Below are 18,628 nucleotides of genomic sequence, written 5' to 3' on the forward strand. Positions count from 1 at the left end.
ATTTGGTTCTACTCACATAAGATTGCAAGGATTCAGATGATGCGCTCAGATTGCAGCTCCAGTGCCACCCTACATATTGCAAATTTACAGTGATGTTCTGAAGATATGTGACCTAGCATGCACTCTTTTCCTCTGTTCCAGCACGAGACTTAACAACTGCTGTCGGCAGCTGGTTATTTACCTTTGGTCAAAAGCAATAGCTTAATTGTTGGCAATCTTAGAAGGCCGAAGAAGATGTTGACCACTTCAAAGTGGTGTGCATACATTAAATTCTTTTTTTACGCACCTTTGACGGAAAAAAAATTATGAGAAAAAAATCTACAAAACAATATGAGGTTGGCTTTCATGTTTTCGAAAATACTACGATATCTAGCACAATTCTTAAAAATAAAAATCCAGGAAGAGTGCAGGAAGAATGAACGCCCTCGGTTTTCATATCCCGGCAAGCTGACGCATACTGGCGCCACGATTTCCTGCGTGACGGCAAGTCTGTGTCCGCGCGCGGTGGCGACTCGCCTGGGGCGGCCAAGGCGTTGCCCCATGAGATGGCCGCTCGGTGGCCACGGAGCTGCACCAACGCGATAGAGAATTGGTGACCGGGCGATGCCGCTCGCGACAGCAGCCAGGGCACGGTTACTGGAAAACCCTTCGCCATCTGCAGCTTAGCTCCACCGTCATCGACTCATCGCCATCTCAGCCAGCCGCGACGTCCGGGTCGTCATCTTCCTAGCCCGCATGACGTGGAGTGAGGACGCCTCCTCCTCCTCATGCGCTCTGCTCCGCCCAACACCACTGGCTCGTTGGGCTACAGGAGATCAGCGCCCCTGAGGCCGCAGCTGCGGGCAACATACAACTTCAAAATTGTTTCTCTTATGCGTCGCAAATCCAGCCACAAAAGGGAATCACATGTGATGTTGTTCATGCTATCTTATTCTATTTGAGCCAAAGTTTGCTTCCCCGTGTCGATTCAGTGGCTCAGGCACCAAGTGGAATAAAGAAGAAAAGAGAGCAAAGCACAAGAAAAATAAGAAGAGAGTTCGATTCAATTGACTTAAAAATTTAAACATACAAAAGGTCGTTCATTTGATTAATTTTGTTAATGTTGTCCAGTGATTTAGTGTGGCGCTTAGAAATGCAAAACCTCTATGGATGTTTTCATAAACTTTTTTTTCTTTCAAAATAGCATCACAAATATCTGCTTATTTCATTCAAGGAAATACATAGGGAAATTGAAAAAGAACAGTTCACAGGTCACAAATTTCTAAAAGCTAAGAACTATCAGTAGGCACGGGCCATGATGTGATATGAATAAATCATCGTAACTATCTACCCAATATTAAAAGGAAGGGTAACATATAAAAAGGACTCGAGTGCCTCGGCCGAAACCTCGGCTCAATTACAAGTCCTTGTGCTCTAGATGATGTGTTGAAGCGTCCTGGTAATCATGCAATCATATTTCTGATGTGGCTTAAACAATTTTCGCTCATCCGCAGCAACGCGCGGGCATAGTGCTAGTAACCTATATAAAGGCTGGTTGTTTTACGATGCCTTGATTGCTCCACACACTGTTCATAGCCTATTTATCCACTCTTTACCCTTATCGCTGCCTCACACGTAGTTGTTTTATTAATTTTTTTCCATCGTTCTCTCAATAAATTGTTTTGCCTCTTTTATTTTCCTGGGCAAATGGGCAACCGGCTACCGGCTGAGGAGTTCCTTTTCTCCCTACCGATGTGTGACTCTTCCGGTTTGGTTCAATCGGTGGTCAAAGCGGTGTGGCCCCACCATCAAACACTCTAGAAACTCCACGGTTCGACCAAAAAGACACAAACGAACAAAACTACTCAATTCCTCCCAAACATCGCCGACCCTATCCTCTCCTCAAAGCCTGGCGTCGTCCTCTCTTTCCCTGGCCGACCTGCCTGGCTGCCGCCCTTCTCTCCCTCCAGAGGAAGCCATCAAGGCACCCTTCTCTCCCTCCCGAGGCGGTGGGCGGCCCGGAGGAGTTCGGCGCTCCCATCTCCTTCCCAAGGAGGCTCATGGCATCGGCGCGCTCTTCTCCGGAGGAAGTGTGGCTATAGGAGAAGCCGATGGGAGGAGTTAGCCGCCCCATCTCCTTCCCAAGAAGGCTAATAGTACGGAGGAGGACATCAACCATTGGATCCATCTTCTCCTTCCCGAGCAGCTAAGAAAAGTGGGAGAGCGGCGTCCGTGACTGCTCCGGCTCCTCACCGCCACTGGACGGCGGCGGCCGTACCCGTCACTTCGACCTACTGGCTGTAAGCGGCATGAATGGTGGTGGATGCCGGTCGCTGGCAGGGGCCAGGCCCGATCTAGACCAAGATGGTCCTCTGAACGTCCCCTGCTGCTGGACACCGGGCTGCCATGCTCACCCAGTTTTCTGAGTTCTTCAATGTCTTGATTGCTAGCATCTCAGCAACTGCTGCAGCCCCGATGATATAACCACCTTCAGGTAAGCATGTGCACATGACTGAATTAGTCAAACATGCACCTGTAAATATCCATGCTTCTATTACTGAAGTTTTTCTGTGTCTCCTTTTTTGTACATAAATCAATCAGGAAGGTATGAGCGCCTCCAGGTTGCTTACATGGTTGGCGTTGGGACGACCATCAAAAGTATGTTAGGATCCCTTGCTATTGTGTGGGACTGAAAAGGTTCTGGTGGTTACTTTTCAGAAAAGTAGTGAAAATTATTCATTTGTTTTAATCTCCTCTAAGTGATTGTGCAGCTATTGCATCTGCAGTTCTAAACTATGAATCTACTCAGATGCCCATTATGCCTTAATTAAGCATCTATTTTTAGGCTAATCAAGCTCACAATTGTATGCACATCGATGGCCGTCTGAAGCAGATCAAATTGCATCCATTGTCAATTAAGCTTTCGAGTGGACATACTCTAGGGGAGCTTCCAAGCCTTCCGTTGAAGGATCATGAGTCGAGAATCCAGATACAGTTCCCATATATATTTTGCGTCGTGCACTAAAGTCGTGTCACGTATCGCACGGACTGACAGTGTGCGACAAGCCATGCTATACAGGAAGAGAGAGAGAGAATTGTTCATAATCTTTTCTTGGCCTTCTTGCAGCACTCGGGCAACTTTGCCGTACCACAAGAACGGCTGACAGTATTCCCCTCATCCGCTTCATTATCTAGATTTGTTTAGAGCACTTCTGCAGTCCTGAGGCTTTTCATATGTTTGCTCACTGATTTTATTAAATATTTGTTTTGCATGTAAGGACTGAAGTTTCAGGCAAACCAGAGAGCAGAGGAACAGTATGCAAGGTCAAGATGAGGTCAATTCTAGGGTGAAGCTAGCTGATGAAGCTGTGGGCAAGGATTTGTTTTCTGTTGGCTCACAATAGGTGAGTTCCTCTTACTCCTTGGATTCATTTTCTTATGATGTGCACACCTAGGCTAAGATATGTTATGCACATCAGCTTTCGATGCGAGGTTGTTTCTTAAGTTCATCTACAGGTCTGAATCTATTAATTATGTTGAACTTAATAACTTGGACAAGAAAGTTTAGCTACTATAGATTCTGTAAAGCAAGCATTATTTGTATTATTGTACAAGTGCAAATTAGTGTCATAGGTACCAAGGTTAGTTTATCAGACCAAGTTCTGCTAATAGTAAATTTCAGATCAACAACCTGACCTTAAAATTATAGAAATAGAGTACTTTGTGTCAGCAATAAGGAGATGTACTAATTGTTTTCAATCAGATGGGCGTTGATGTTTGTATAATGCTTTCACTGCCTGGCCACACTTTTATACGTGGTATGCGCATCACAGTTTCAGATACTGTTATGACTATTTTGCTTCTGATTAAGATGTTCTAAAATGATTAAAGTGACTCATCTCACAGGCAGTTCACAAGCTGCAATTTCAGTTGGTAACTTCATTTTATATTTGTGCACATTAATTACTTACTGCTTAATAAAATTTAGTACCGCTTATAGTCCTCCATCTTCATGTTAGCACATTTCCCTTTAGGGAGAGCATTTGTAACTAAAATCCAGTTGATATATATTTCTTGACATCAAATTGCAGTTTCCATCCATGGTTAACTGCACGATGGATTTTTTTTATCTCATCCAGCCACTTTGTTCTTCAGATCTAATTTAGTGATCATGGGTTTTTTCCCATGCTTAAATTTTTATACTATGTAAGGGTGGATGAGTTGCATTATTATTTAGTCCAAAGGTTTTCTGACATCTCTAAAAGAAGAACGGAAAATGATGACAGCTAGTAGAAATATGGCCTTTTGCACCGGTTGGTAATGGCCATATGCACCGGATGGCCAACCGGTGCAAACAATCCGGTGCAAAAGGCCCCCCCCCCTTTTGCACCGGTTCGCTTACGAACCGGTGCTAAAGGGGTCTCCACGTGGCCGGCTGTGGGGCGCTGGGCGGGGGAGCTTTTGCACCGGTTCGTAATACGAACCGGTGCTAAAGGGTCTGCCGCGGCAGAAAAACGTCCCAAAACGCTGCCGCGGCAGAAAAACACTTTTTTTGAATTATTTTCTACTCCCTTTTTTTTTCTTTTTTCGGAATTTCTAATATTTTAGTTATTTCACAAGGTTAGTCTCTAACTACCCTTATCTCTAATCCAATTACTTACTCATGCTCAAACTTCCCGCTCGGTCACCCATCCTCCCACTACTCTAGCACTAGCACGCTTAACTTCCAAGTTCCTTTCCATCCCGCATCCAAGTGCTTCGCGCGCATGTATGTGATAGTAGTATCATATCAATCCTATTAACATGTCGATCGATGTCATATTTCTTTATTGTTCGAATTTCAAATAATTATTTTAATAAACCAAAGTAATGTTGTAATAATAATCCTGAATAAATAAATAAACATTAACTTTATAATTTGTATTATTTTTAATTATTTTCAATTTTTTAATTTTTTTTTTGCCAAACCTAAAACCTAAAAATTTGAAAATCTTATAATTTTCTAAAAGTAATAGCAATCTTTATGCAGGATGCAATTATTAATTTTAATTTTAAAAAATAAAAAAATATGAAATCCTAAATTTCTGGAAAAAAACTAAAATCTTCCTGCTTTCATATTTTCATTTGGAATTTCCAAAATCTAAAAATTAGCTAACCGGGTAAACCCAGGTGAATTCGGATGTAATTTTTTCCCACGATGATTTTGATATATTATACGTTTTTTTTCGACGTCGTACGCAAAAGTTAATGCGGTTTTACCATTTTTCAAACATTTTTTGCAATAAATGTGAAAATTCAAATTTGTTAATTTTCCCTAATAGTAGGTTGCATAACATACATGAATCTCAAAAGATTTTTTTTTTTTGAATAATCTATCATTTTCTTTTCTATTTTACAGTGTTAAAAAAGGCGATCCACGGGGGGGGGGGGGGGGGGTGGAGGTGGGTGGGGAAGCGAAAAAAACCTTTTTGCCTTAGGTTCGTGTTACGAACCGGTGCAAAAAAATAGACCTTTTGCACCGGTTCGTAACACGAACCGGTGCAAAAGAGTTTGTGGCTGACGCCAACCCTTTTGCACCGGTTCGTGTTACGAACCGGTGCAAAAGATCCCGCACGAACCGGTGCTAATGCCCCCTGGACGTGGACACCGCACGAACCGGTGCTAATGACCCCTTTAGCACCGGTTCGTGCCAAATCCGGTGCAAAAGCACTTTCGAGGACAGGATAAAAGCCCTTGTTTCTACTAGTGCAGTGACGAGGTAGAAGATGTGCAAAGTAATGCTATTTTGTAAGCTTATACTTATCCTTAAAATTCATTTAGAAAATATTTATGCCAACTCCCCTAAGTTTTTTGTTCTTCCGAGATAACTTGATTATTAGTTCAAATCAAACTGTTGAGAAAACGGATAGGTATGTTTTCAAATTTGGTGGTAAGTGGGAATTCCATCATTTTATAGAACTAACTGCAGGTCGAAGACCATATTCAGATGGTTAGCTAAGAAGATCTCATCGTTCATGGTGATTGCTACTCGGTTCGGAAGTTATACACAGAAGCTCGAAAGCTAAAGTCCATGAGCGTAATCAGGTGATTAGTTAAAAAGAATTACAGCTCCCGGTGATGGTACTCGGTTCGAAGCTACATACGTAAGCTCTAAAGATAAAGTCGATGAATGCACTTAATTTAAATGGAAGAGGCATATAGGCAGTGCTTCGTTTTTTCACATGAACATTGACAATACCATATTCTATCTAACTTTTTTTAAAATTGCAGTTTGGAGAAGATGGAAGATAATGCCGCCGAAATCACTCTCCAATGCCAATTTTTATTTAGGTATTTCCTTTGTTTTCTTGGGTCAAACAGATCATTGCTTATTCAAACATGCATTATAAAGTGAACTAAATAGGTAGAAGACAACTACCGAGTTTGATTTCTATTTTGTATGGCAATATTTACTTTAAATGAAATATATTGGTTAGGAAGCTACCAATAGAGTATTAGTGATGCCATAAACAAAGAGGCTTCACTTGAAGCTATTGAGTTCCATGCATCCTTAGCATCTCAGATTTTCAAACTTAAAATAAATTAACCTTTTCTAAGAAGTGAAGCGATCATATAGCTTGCTCATAAGTAGAGACGGCCTCCATATGCCGTGGCACAGCTTTGATAGTGAACAATAGAAATTAGATTGGTTATCTGATTGTTTTAAAGTACAAAATACAGAATTGTTGGAAGAGAAATCTTATTCACTTGGAGATTTGTTTTGCAAATTACATGTCCTGTTTTTGCTTTTGCGTAATTTCTAACTTCTCAGAGAATGTGTATGCAGTTTTCCTTCATATATGTGACCAGAAGTGGCGTTGTGATGAGGTCAATAACTAAGCTAAAAAGAGAAGAAAATCCGGAGATAGATGACCAAGTGGAGAGTTGAATGCAGACTATAATTTGTATCTTTGTAAGAGATTTACATGTATGTAATATAGTTGATCTACATGTGACCTTCACATACAAGTAGTACCGCTATGCTCTAAAATGAATTCCTACTAAACAGCTATGTATAATTATCTTAGTTGTATTGTTTTGTTTGTACAAGTACTGTTTGTTGAAGCTAAATGGGTTTTGTGCTTAGGTTTCCGTTGATGATGAATGTGTTGGTGCTACCATGGATGGATCTCCTATTGAATAGGTGCTGCTATAATGATCTCTTAGATTATAATTGCCTCTCTTATATCTCTTACAAACGCACATGTTCAAATCTTTTTTTAAAGGAAAAGAGTGGGAAAAATCCCACTGCAATTTTTATATATCATAAATTGCAATTTTCAGAATTCTGCACATGTTCATAATTGACCATAAAATATGAACTGCAAGTTCAAGGTCATGCTCAGTGATCCATCTAAAGAAAAGGTAGTTCATGTTGACAGTTTCTCGGTTCAAAGACTATGTGCAGAAGCTCAAGACCTCAAGTGGTTTAATGGATAGGGCCGGTGCTTAGTTTCTATGTTTTTAGGCAGTGCAAAAAGTATGCAGCCACTCTTTTATTTTCTATGCATTTTCATGTGATGACCCATTACCGATTTCTTCGCTGTTTGTTTCGTATTGTCTGTTATCCCGCCTATCTCATGTACCCAAATATATGAAAATTTTCTTTTATGTTCGCTCTTTTTATGCTGATTATCATTGTTGTCGAGAGCATGCGTAAACACACGGCCGGTAGGGTTCAATTCAAGAAATCTGCACCTCACGGTTGTGACCTCTCAAGTTTGAACCTGATATGTGTAGGCCGCATTCGCTGCGTCAGTCTGTTGACAACAATCAGCCTCTATCGTTGCCCGGCTAAGCTACCGTCGACGCGGCCCGCCTAGCTAGGCCGTTATTTATGCTGCGTGTGCACAATGTACTGCTACGTTCTAATTGTGTTTCCGCACAACCTAAAACAGAGTACGACTAATATTTGCCAATAGCTTCGTCACTGAATCTTCAATTAAAGAGAGCAATCAGAGCATCGACACCTGCTTTTTCCTGTCAGCAAAGTGACCAAAGTGCTGCACTTTCAGTGCGCAATCTATTTACAAACAGAGTACAACTAATATTACACACAACATCTGCTTCCTCTGCACAATCTATTTATAAAATGTACAACCACAAAAAAGTGCCGCGCTAGCATCGACACCTCGCCTTGCCTGGCCCCTACCGGGCTATGATCCCCTTTTGCCTGTCAGCAAAGCGACCGAACTTATGACATGTATTTTGCCGCTATAGTTAGGAGTTAAACACCATGAAGCATGTTTAGATTGCTAGCAGTCCTGTAATATATAGCATATGTAATGTAATGTCTTGTGAAAAATCCGCTCCATAAAAGCCTACTCTCCTAGGCCATTGGCTATTCAGATTCTGCAGTACCATCTATTGATATCACTGATAATAGCCCATCTTCCATCACTATTTATGCATACCACTAACAACTCTCCTTCCCCCATAAATATTGTGCTCGATGAATGAAACATACCAGGACCGAGGGAAGACTTCACCCTGACTTTTCCCACGATGATTTTGATATATTATACGTTTTTTTTCGACGTCGTATGCAAAAGTTAATGCGGTTTTACCATTTTTCAAACATTTTTTGCAATAAATGTGAAAATTCAAATTTGTTAATTTTCCCTAATAGTAGGTTGCATAACATACATGAATCTCAAAAGATTTTTTTTTTTGAATAATCTATCATTTTCTTTTCTATTTTATGAGTGTTAAAAAAGGCGATCCACGGGGGGTGGAGGTGCGTGGGGAGCAGAAAAACCTTTTGCACCGGTTCGTAACACGAACCGGTGCAAAAGAGTTTGTGGCTGACGCCAACCCTTTTGCACCGGTTCGTGTTACGAACCGGTGCAAAAGATCCCGCACGAACCGGTGCTAATGCCCCCTGGACGTGCAGACCGCACGAACCGGTGCTAATGACCCCTTTAGCACCGGTTCGTGCCAAATCCGTGCAAAAGCACTTTCGAGGACAGGATAAAAGCCCTTGTTTCTACTAGTGCAGTGACGAGGTAGAAGATGTGCAAAGTAATGCTATTTTGTAAGCTTATACTTATCCTTAAAATTCATTTAGAAAATATTTATGCCAACTCCCCTAAGTTTTTTGTTCTTCCGAGATAACTTGATTATTAGTTCAAATCAAACTGTTGAGAAAACGGATAGGTATGTTTTCAAATTTGGTGGTAAGTGGGAATTCCAACATTTTATAGAACTAACTGGCAGTCGAAGACCATATTCAGATGGTTAGCTAAGAAGATCTACTGTTCATGGTGATTGCTACTCGGTTCAGAAGTTATACACAGAAGCTCGAAAGCTAAAGTCCATGAGCGTAATCAGGTGATTAGTTAAAAAGAATTACAGCTCCTGGTGATGGTACTCAGTTCAGAAGCTACATACTGAAGCTCTAAAGATAAAGTCGATGAATGCACTTAATTTAAATGGAAGAGCCATATAGGCAAAGGCTTCGTTTTTTCACATGAACATTGACAATACCATATTCTATCTAACTTTTTAAAATTGCAGTTTGGAGAAGATGGAAGATAATGCCAGAAATCACTCTCCAATGCCAATTTTTATTTAGGTATTTCCTTTGTTTTCTTGGGTCAAACAGATCATTGCTTATTCAAACATGCATTATAAAGTGAACTAAATAGGTAGAAGACAACTACCGAGTTTGATTTCTATTTTGTATGGCAATATTTACTTTAAATGAAATATATTGGTTAGGAAGCTACCAATAGAGTATTAGTGATGCCATAAACAAAGAGGCTTCACTTGAAGCTATTGAGTTCCATGCATCCTTAGCATCTCAGATTTTCAAACTTAAAATAAATTAACCTTTTCTAAGAAGTGAAGCGATCATATAGCTTGCTCATAAGTAGAGACGGCCTCCATATGCCGTGGCACAGCTTTGATAGTGAACAATAGAAATTAGATTGGTTATCTGATTGTTTTAAAGTACAAAATACAGAATTGTTGGAAGAGAAATCTTATTCACTTGGAGATTTGTTTTGCAAATTACATGTCCTGTTTTTGCTTTTGCGTAATTTCTAACTTCTCAGAGAATGTGTATGCAGTTTTCCTTCATATATGTGACCAGAAGTGGCGTTGTGATGAGGTCAATAACTAAGCTAAAAAGAGAAGAAAAATCCGGAGATAGATGACCAAGTGGAGAGTTGAATGCAGACTATAATTTGTATCTTTGTAAGAGATTTACATGTATGTAATATAGTTGATCTACATGTGACCTTCACATACAAGTAGTACCGCTATGCTCTAAAATGAATTCCTACTAAATAGCTATGTATAATTATCTTAGTTGTATTGTTTTGTTTGTACAGTACTCTGTTTGTTGAAGCTAAATGGGTTTTGTGCTTAGGTTTCCGTTGATGATGAATGTGTTGGTGCTACCATGGATGGATCTCCTACTGCATAGGTGCTGCTATAATGATCTCTTAGATTATAATTGCCTCTCTTATATCTCTTACAAACGCACATGTTCAAATCTTTTTTTAAAGGAAAAGAGTGGGAAAAATCCCACTGCAATTTTTATATATCATAAATTGCAATTTTCAGAATTCTGCACATGTTCATAATTGACCATAAAATATGAACTGCAAGTTCAAGGTCATGCTCAGTGATCCATCTAAAGAAAAGGTAGTTCATGTTGACAGTTTCTCGGTTCAAAGACTATGTGCAGAAGCTCAAGACCTCAAGTGGTTTAATGGATAGGGCCGGTGCTTAGTTTCTATGTTTTTAGGCAGTGCAAAAAGTATGCAGCCACTCTTTTATTTTCTATGCATTTTCATGTGATGACCCATTACCGATTTCTTCGCTGTTTGTTTCGTATTGTCTGTTATCCTGCCTATCTGCGGTACCCAAATATATGAAAATTTTCTTTTATGTTCGCTCTTTTTATGCTGATTATCATTGTTGTCGAGAGCATGCAGAAACATACGGCCGGTCGGGTTCAAGTCAGGAACTCTGCACCTCACGGTTGTGACCTCTCAAGTTTGAACTGATATGTGTAGGCCGCATTCGCTGCGTCGATCTGTTGACAACAATCAGCCTCTATCGTTGCCCGGCTAAGCTACGTCACGACGCGGCCCGCCTAGCTAGGCCGTTATTTATGCGCGTGTGCACAATGTAATCGCTACGTTCTAATTGTGTTTCCGCACAACCTAAAACAGAGTACGACTAATATTTGCCAATAGCTTCGTCACTGAATCTTCAATTAAAGAGAGCAATCAGAGCATCGACACTGCTTTTTCCTGTCAGCAAAGTGACCAAAGTGCTGCACTTTCAGTGCGCAATCTATTTACAAACAGAGTACAACTAATATTACACACAACATCTGCTTCCTCTGCACAATCTATTTATAAAATGTACAACCACAAAAAAGTGCCGCGCTAGCATCGACACCTCGCCTTGCCTGGCCCCTACCGGGCTATGATCCCCTTTTGCCTGTCAGCAAAGCGACCGAACTTATGACATGTATTTTGCCGCTATAGTTAGGAGTTAAACACCATGAAGCATGTTTAGATTGCTAGCAGTCCTGTAATATATAGCATATGTAATGTAATGTCTTGTGAAAAATCCGCTCCATAAAAGCCTACTCTCCTAGGCCATTGGCTATTCAGATTCTGCAGTACCATCTATTGATATCACTGATAATAGCCCATCTTCCATCACTATTTATGCATACCACTAACAACTCTCCTTCCCCCATAAATATTGTGCTCGATGAATGAAACATACCAGGACCGAGGGAAGACTTCACCCTGACTTTTCCCACGATGATTTTGATATATTATACGTTTTTTGGCGACGTCGTATGCAAAAGTTAATGCGGTTTTACCATTTTTCAAACATTTTTTGCAATAAATGTGAAAATTCAAATTTGTTAATTTTCCCTAATAGTAGGTTGCATAACATACATGAATCTCAAAAGATTTTTTTTTTTGAATAATCTATCATTTTCTTTTCTATTTTACAGTGTTAAAAAAGGCGATCCACGGGGGGGGGGGGTGGAGGTGCGTGGGGAGCAGAAAAACCTTTTGCACCGGTTCGTAACACGAACCGGTGCAAAAGAGTTTGTGGCTGACGCCAACACTTTTGCACCGGTTCGTGTTACGAACCGGTGCAAAAGATCCCGCACGAACCGGTGCTAATGCCCCCTGGACGTGCAGACCGCACGAACCGGTGCTAATGACCCCTTTAGCACCGGTTCGTGCCAAATCCGGTGCAAAAGCACTTTCGAGGACAGGATAAAAGCCCTTGTTTCTACTAGTGCAGTGACGAGGTAGAAGATGTGCAAAGTAATGCTATTTTGTAAGCTTATACTTATCCTTAAAATTCATTTAGAAAATATTTATGCCAACTCCCCTAAGTTTTTTGTTCTTCCGAGATAACTTGATTATTAGTTCAAATCAAACTGTTGAGAAAACGGATAGGTATGTTTTCAAATTTGGTGGTAAGTGGGAATTCCATCATTTTATAGAACTAACTGCAGGTCGAAGACCATATTCAGATGGTTAGCTAAGAAGATCTACTGTTCATGGTGATTGCTACTCGGTTCAGAAGTTATACACAGAAGCTCGAAAGCTAAAGTCCATGAGCGTAATCAGGTGATTAGTTAAAAAGAATTACAGCTCCTGGTGATGGTACTCAGTTCAGAAGCTACATACAGAAGCTCTAAAGATAAAGTCGATGAATGCACTTAATTTAAATGGAAGAGGCATATAGGCAGTGCTTCGTTTTTTCACATGAACATTGACAATACCATATTCTATCTAACTTTTTTTAAAATTGCAGTTTGGAGAAGATGGAAGATAATGCCGCCGAAATCACTCTCCAATGCCAATTTTTATTTAGGTATTTCCTTTGTTTTCTTGGGTCAAACAGATCATTGCTTATTCAAACATGCATTATAAAGTGAACTAAATAGGTAGAAGACAACTACCGAGTTTGATTTCTATTTTGTATGGCAATATTTACTTTAAATGAAATATATTGGTTAGGAAGCTACCAATAGAGTATTAGTGATGCCATAAACAAAGAGGCTTCACTTGAAGCTATTGAGTTCCATGCATCCTTAGCATCTCAGATTTTCAAACTTAAAATAAATTAACCTTTTCTAAGAAGTGAAGCGATCATATAGCTTGCTCATAAGTAGAGACGGCCTCCATATGCCGTGGCACAGCTTTGATAGTGAACAATAGAAATTAGATTGGTTATCTGATTGTTTTAAAGTACAAAATACAGAATTGTTGGAAGAGAAATCTTATTCACTTGGAGATTTGTTTTGCAAATTACATGTCCTGTTTTTGCTTTTGCGTAATTTCTAACTTCTCAGAGAATGTGTATGCAGTTTTCCTTCATATATGTGACCAGAAGTGGCGTTGTGATGAGGTCAATAACTAAGCTAAAAAGAGAAGAAAAATCCGGAGATAGATGACCAAGTGGAGAGTTGAATGCAGACTATAATTTGTATCTTTGTAAGAGATTTACATGTATGTAATATAGTTGATCTACATGTGACCTTCACATACAAGTAGTACCGCTATGCTCTAAAATGAATTCCTACTAAATAGCTATGTATAATTATCTTAGTTGTATTGTTTTGTTTGTACAAAGACTGTTTGTTGAAGCTAAATGGGTTTTGTGCTTAGGTTTCCGTTGATGATGAATGTGTTGGTGCTACCATGGATGGATCTCCTACTGCATAGGTGCTGCTATAATGATCTCTTAGATTATAATTGCCTCTCTTATATCTCTTACAAACGCACATGTTCAAATCTTTTTTTAAAGGAAAAGAGTGGGAAAAATCCCACTGCAATTTTTATATATCATAAATTGCAATTTTCAGAATTCTGCACATGTTCATAATTGACCATAAAATATGAACTGCAAGTTCAAGGTCATGCTCAGTGATCCATCTAAAGAAAAGGTAGTTCATGTTGACAGTTTCTCGGTTCAAAGACTATGTGCAGAAGCTCAAGACCTCAAGTGGTTTAATGGATAGGGCCGGTGCTTAGTTTCTATGTTTTTAGGCAGTGCAAAAAGTATGCAGCCACTCTTTTATTTTCTATGCATTTTCATGTGATGACCCATTACCGATTTCTTCGCTGTTTGTTTCGTATTGTCTGTTATCCTGCCTATCTGCGGTACCCAAATATATGAAAATTTTCTTTTATGTTCGCTCTTTTTATGCTGATTATCATTGTTGTCGAGAGCATGCAGAAACACACGGCCGGTAGGGTTCAATTCAGTAAATCTGCACCTCACGGTTGTGACCTCTCAAGTTTGAACCTGATATGTGTAGGCCGCATTCGCTGCGTCAGTCTGTTGACAACAATCAGCCTCTATCGTTGCCCGGCTAAGCTACCGTCGACGCGGCCCGCCTAGCTAGGCCGTTATTTATGCTGCGTGTGCACAATGTACTGCTACGTTCTAATTGTGTTTCCGCACAACCTAAAACAGAGTACGACTAATATTTGCCAATAGCTTCGTCACTGAATCTTCAATTAAAGAGAGCAATCAGAGCATCGACACCTGCTTTTTCCTGTCAGCAAAGTGACCAAAGTGCTGCACTTTCAGTGCGCAATCTATTTACAAACAGAGTACAACTAATATTACACACAACATCTGCTTCCTCTGCACAATCTATTTATAAAATGTACAACCACAAAAAAGTGCCGCGCTAGCATCGACACCTCGCCTTGCCTGGCCCCTACCGGGCTATGATCCCCTTTTGCCTGTCAGCAAAGCGACCGAACTTATGACATGTATTTTGCCGCTATAGTTAGGAGTTAAACACCATGAAGCATGTTTAGATTGCTAGCAGTCCTGTAATATATAGCATATGTAATGTAATGTCTTGTGAAAAATCCGCTCCATAAAAGCCTACTCTCCTAGGCCATTGGCTATTCAGATTCTCACAGGTACCATCTATTGATATCATCGATAATAGCCCATCTTCCATCACTATTTATGCATACCACTAACAACTCTCCTTCCCCCATAAATATTGTGCTCGATGAATGAAACATACCAGGACCGAGGGAAGACTTCACCCTGACTTTTCCCACGATGATTTTGATATATTATACGTTTTTTTTCGACGTCGTATGCAAAAGTTAATGCGGTTTTACCATTTTTCAAACATTTTTTGCAATAAATGTGAAAATTCAAATTTGTTAATTTTCCCTAATAGTAGGTTGCATAACATACATGAATCTCAAAAGATTTTTTTTTGAATAATCTATCATTTTCTTTTCTATTTTACAGTGTTAAAAAGGCGATCCACGTGGGGGGTGGAGGTGCGTGGGGAGTAGAAAAACCTTTTGCACCGGTTCGTGTTACGAACCGGTGCAAAAAGGGTAGACCTTTGCACCGGTTCGTAACACGAACCGGTGCAAAGAGTTTGTGGCTGACGCTTTTTGCACCGGTTCGTGTTACGAACCGGTGCAAAAGATCCCGCACGAACCGGTGCTAATGCCCCCTGGACGTGCACCGCACGAACCGGGTGCTAATGACCCCTTTAGCACCGGTTCGTGCCAAATCCGTGCAAAAGCACTTTCGAGGACAGGATAAAAGCCCTTGTTTCTACTAGTGCGGACGAGGTAGAAGATGTGCAAAGTAATGCTATTTTGTAAGCTTATACTTATCCTTAAAATTCATTTAGAAAATATTTATGCCAACTCCCCTAAGTTTTTTGTTCTTCCGAGATAACTTGATTATTAGTTCAAATCAAACTGTTGAGAAAACGGATAGGTATGTTTTCAAATTTGGTGGTAAGTGGGAATTCCATCATTTTATAGAACTAACTGCAGGTCGAAGACCATATTCAGATGGTTAGCTAAGAAGATCTACTGTTCATGGTGATTGCTACTCGGTTCAGAAGTTATACACAGAAGCTCGAAAGCTAAAGTCCATGAGCGTAATCAGGTGATTAGTTAAAAAGAATTACAGCTCCTGGTGATGGTACTCGATTCGAAGCTACATACTGAAGCTCTAAAGATAAAGTAGATGAATGCACTTAATTTAAATGGAAGAGGCATATAGGCAGTGCTTCGTTTTTTCACATGAACATTGACAATACCATATTCTATCTAACTTTTTTTAAAATTGCAGTTTGGAGAAGATGGAAGATAATGCCGCCGAAATCACTCTCCAATGCCAATTTTTATTTAGGTATTTCCTTTGTTTTCTTGGGTCAAACAGATCATTGCTTATTCAAACATGCATTATAAAGTGAACTAAATAGGTAGAAGACAACTACCGAGTTTGATTTCTATTTTGTATGGCAATATTTACTTTAAATGAAATATATTGGTTAGGAAGCTACCAATAGAGTATTAGTGATGCCATAAACAAAGAGGCTTCACTTGAAGCTATTGAGTTCCATGCATCCTTAGCATCTCAGATTTTCAAACTTAAAATAAATTAACCTTTTCTAAGAAGTGAAGCGATCATATAGCTTGCTCATAAGTAGAGACGGCCTCCATATGCCGTGGCACAGCTTTGATAGTGAACAATAGAAATTAGATTGGTTATCTGATTGTTTTAAAGTACAAAATACAGAATTGTTGGAAGAGAAATCTTATTCACTTGGAGATTTGTTTTGCAAATTACATGTCCTGTTTTTGCTTTTGCGTAATTTCTAACTTCTCAGAGAATGTGTATGCAGTTTTCCTTCATATATGTGACCAGAAGTGGCGTTGTGATGAGGTCAATAACTAAGCTAAAAAGAGAAGAAAAATCCGGAGATAGATGACCAAGTGGAGAGTTGAATGCAGACTATAATTTGTATCTTTGTAAGAGATTTACATGTATGTAATATAGTTGATCTACATGTGACCTTCACATACAAGTAGTACCGCTATGCTCTAAAATGAATTCCTACTAAATAGCTATGTATAATTATCTTAGTTGTATTGTTTTGTTTGTACAATACTGCTTTGTTGAAGCTAAATGGGTTTTGTGCTTAGGTTTCCGTTGATGATGAATGTGTTGGTGCTACCATGGATGGATCTCCTACGCATAGGTGCTGCTATAATGATCTCTTAGATTATAATTGCCTCTCTTATATCTCTTACAAACGCACATGTTCAAATCTTTTTAAAGGAAAAGAGTGGGAAAAATCCCACTGCAATTTTTATATATCATAAATTGCAATTTTCAGAATTCTGCACATGTTCATAATTGACCATAAAATATGAACTGCAAGTTCAAGGTCATGCTCCGTGATCCATCTAAAGAAAAGGTAGTTCATGTGGACAGTTTCTCGGTTCAAAGACTCTGTGCAGAAGCTCAAGACCGCAAGTGGGTTAATGGATCGGGCCGGTGCTTAGTTTCTATGTTTTTAGGCAAAGTGCAAAAGTATGCAGCCACTCTTTTATTTTCTATGCATTTTCATGTGATGACCCATTACCGATTTCTTCGCTGTTTGTTTCGTATTGTCCGTTATCCTGCCTATCTCTGCGGTACCCAAATATATGAAAATTTTCTTTTATGTTCGCTCTTTTTATGCTGATTATCATTGTTGTCGAGAGCATGCAGAAACACACGGCCGGTAGGGTTCAATTCAGTAAATCTGCACCTCACGGTTGTGACCTCTCAAGTTTGAACCTGATATGTGTAGGCCGCATTCGCTGCGTCGATACGTTGACAACAATCAGCCTCTATCGTTGCCCGGCTAAGCTACCGTCGACGCGGCCCGCCTAGCTAGGCCGTTATTTATGCTGCGTGTGCACAATGTACTGCTACGTTCTAATTGTGTTTCCGCACAACCTAAAACAGAGTACGACTAATATTTGCCAATAGCTTCGTCACCGAATCTTCAATTAAAGAGAGCAATCAGAGCATCGACACCTGCTTTTCTGTCGGCAAAGTGACCAAAGTGCTGCACTTTCAGTGCGCAATCTATTTACAAACAGAGTACAACTAATATTACACACAACATCTGCTTCCTCTGCACAATCTATTTATAAAATGTACAACCACAAAAAAGTGCCGCGCTAGCATCGACACCTCGCCTTGCCTGGCCCCTACCGGGCTATGATCCCCTTTTGCCTGTCAGCAAAGCGACCGAACTTATGACATGTATTTTGCCGCTATAGTTAGGAGTTAAACACCATGAAGCATGTTTACATTGCTAGCAGTCCTGTAATATATAGCATATGTAATGTAATGTCTTGTGAAAAATCCGCTCCATAAAAGCCTACTCTCCTAGGCCATTGGCTATTCAGATTCTGCAGTACCATCTATTGATATCACTGATAATAGCCCATCTTCCATCACTATTTATGCATACCACTAACAACTCTCCTTCCCCCATAAATATTGTGCTCGATGAATGAAACATACCAGGACCGAGGGAAGACTTCACCCTGACTTTTCCCACGATGATTTTGATATATTATACGTTTTTTTTCGACGTCGTATGCAAAAGTTAATGCGGTTTTACCATTTTTCAAACATTTTTTGCAATAAATGTGAAAATTCAAATTTGTTAATTTTCCCTAATAGTAGGTTGCATAACATACATGAATCTCAAAAGATTTTTTTTTTGAATAATCTATCATTTTCTTTTCTATTTTACGGTGTTAAAAAA

General features: G+C 39.7%; 3 long non-coding RNA genes across 5 annotated transcripts; all 3 read left to right on the top strand.

The window, feature by feature from the left end:
* Positions 1-1,843: 1,843 nt before the first annotated feature.
* On the top strand, positions 1,844-13,617 carry LOC127307859 (uncharacterized). 3 transcript variants are annotated; one of them, XR_011747018.1, is made up of 6 exons: positions 1,844-2,473; positions 2,581-3,145; positions 3,258-3,383; positions 12,524-12,638; positions 12,826-12,885; positions 13,382-13,617. It is a non-coding gene; the product is annotated as an uncharacterized lncRNA (long non-coding RNA). The 3 variants fall into 3 exon arrangements; XR_011747019.1 differs by having other exon boundaries at positions 2,581-2,676; positions 2,825-3,383; XR_011747017.1 differs by having other exon boundaries at positions 2,581-3,383.
* On the top strand, positions 9,563-10,324 carry LOC139831953 (uncharacterized). Its single transcript, XR_011746369.1, has 2 exons — positions 9,563-9,592; positions 10,089-10,324. It is a non-coding gene; the product is annotated as an uncharacterized lncRNA (long non-coding RNA).
* Positions 13,618-15,641: 2,024 nt separating the features above from the next.
* On the top strand, positions 15,642-16,938 carry LOC139831954 (uncharacterized). The gene is made up of 3 exons (XR_011746370.1): positions 15,642-15,960; positions 16,147-16,206; positions 16,703-16,938. It is a non-coding gene; the product is annotated as an uncharacterized lncRNA (long non-coding RNA).
* Positions 16,939-18,628: the final 1,690 nt, after the last annotated feature.

The sequence above is a fragment of the Lolium perenne genome, chromosome 6 (genome assembly GCF_019359855.2).
Source record: "Lolium perenne isolate Kyuss_39 chromosome 6, Kyuss_2.0, whole genome shotgun sequence".
Lineage (NCBI taxonomy): Eukaryota > Viridiplantae > Streptophyta > Magnoliopsida > Poales > Poaceae > Lolium > Lolium perenne.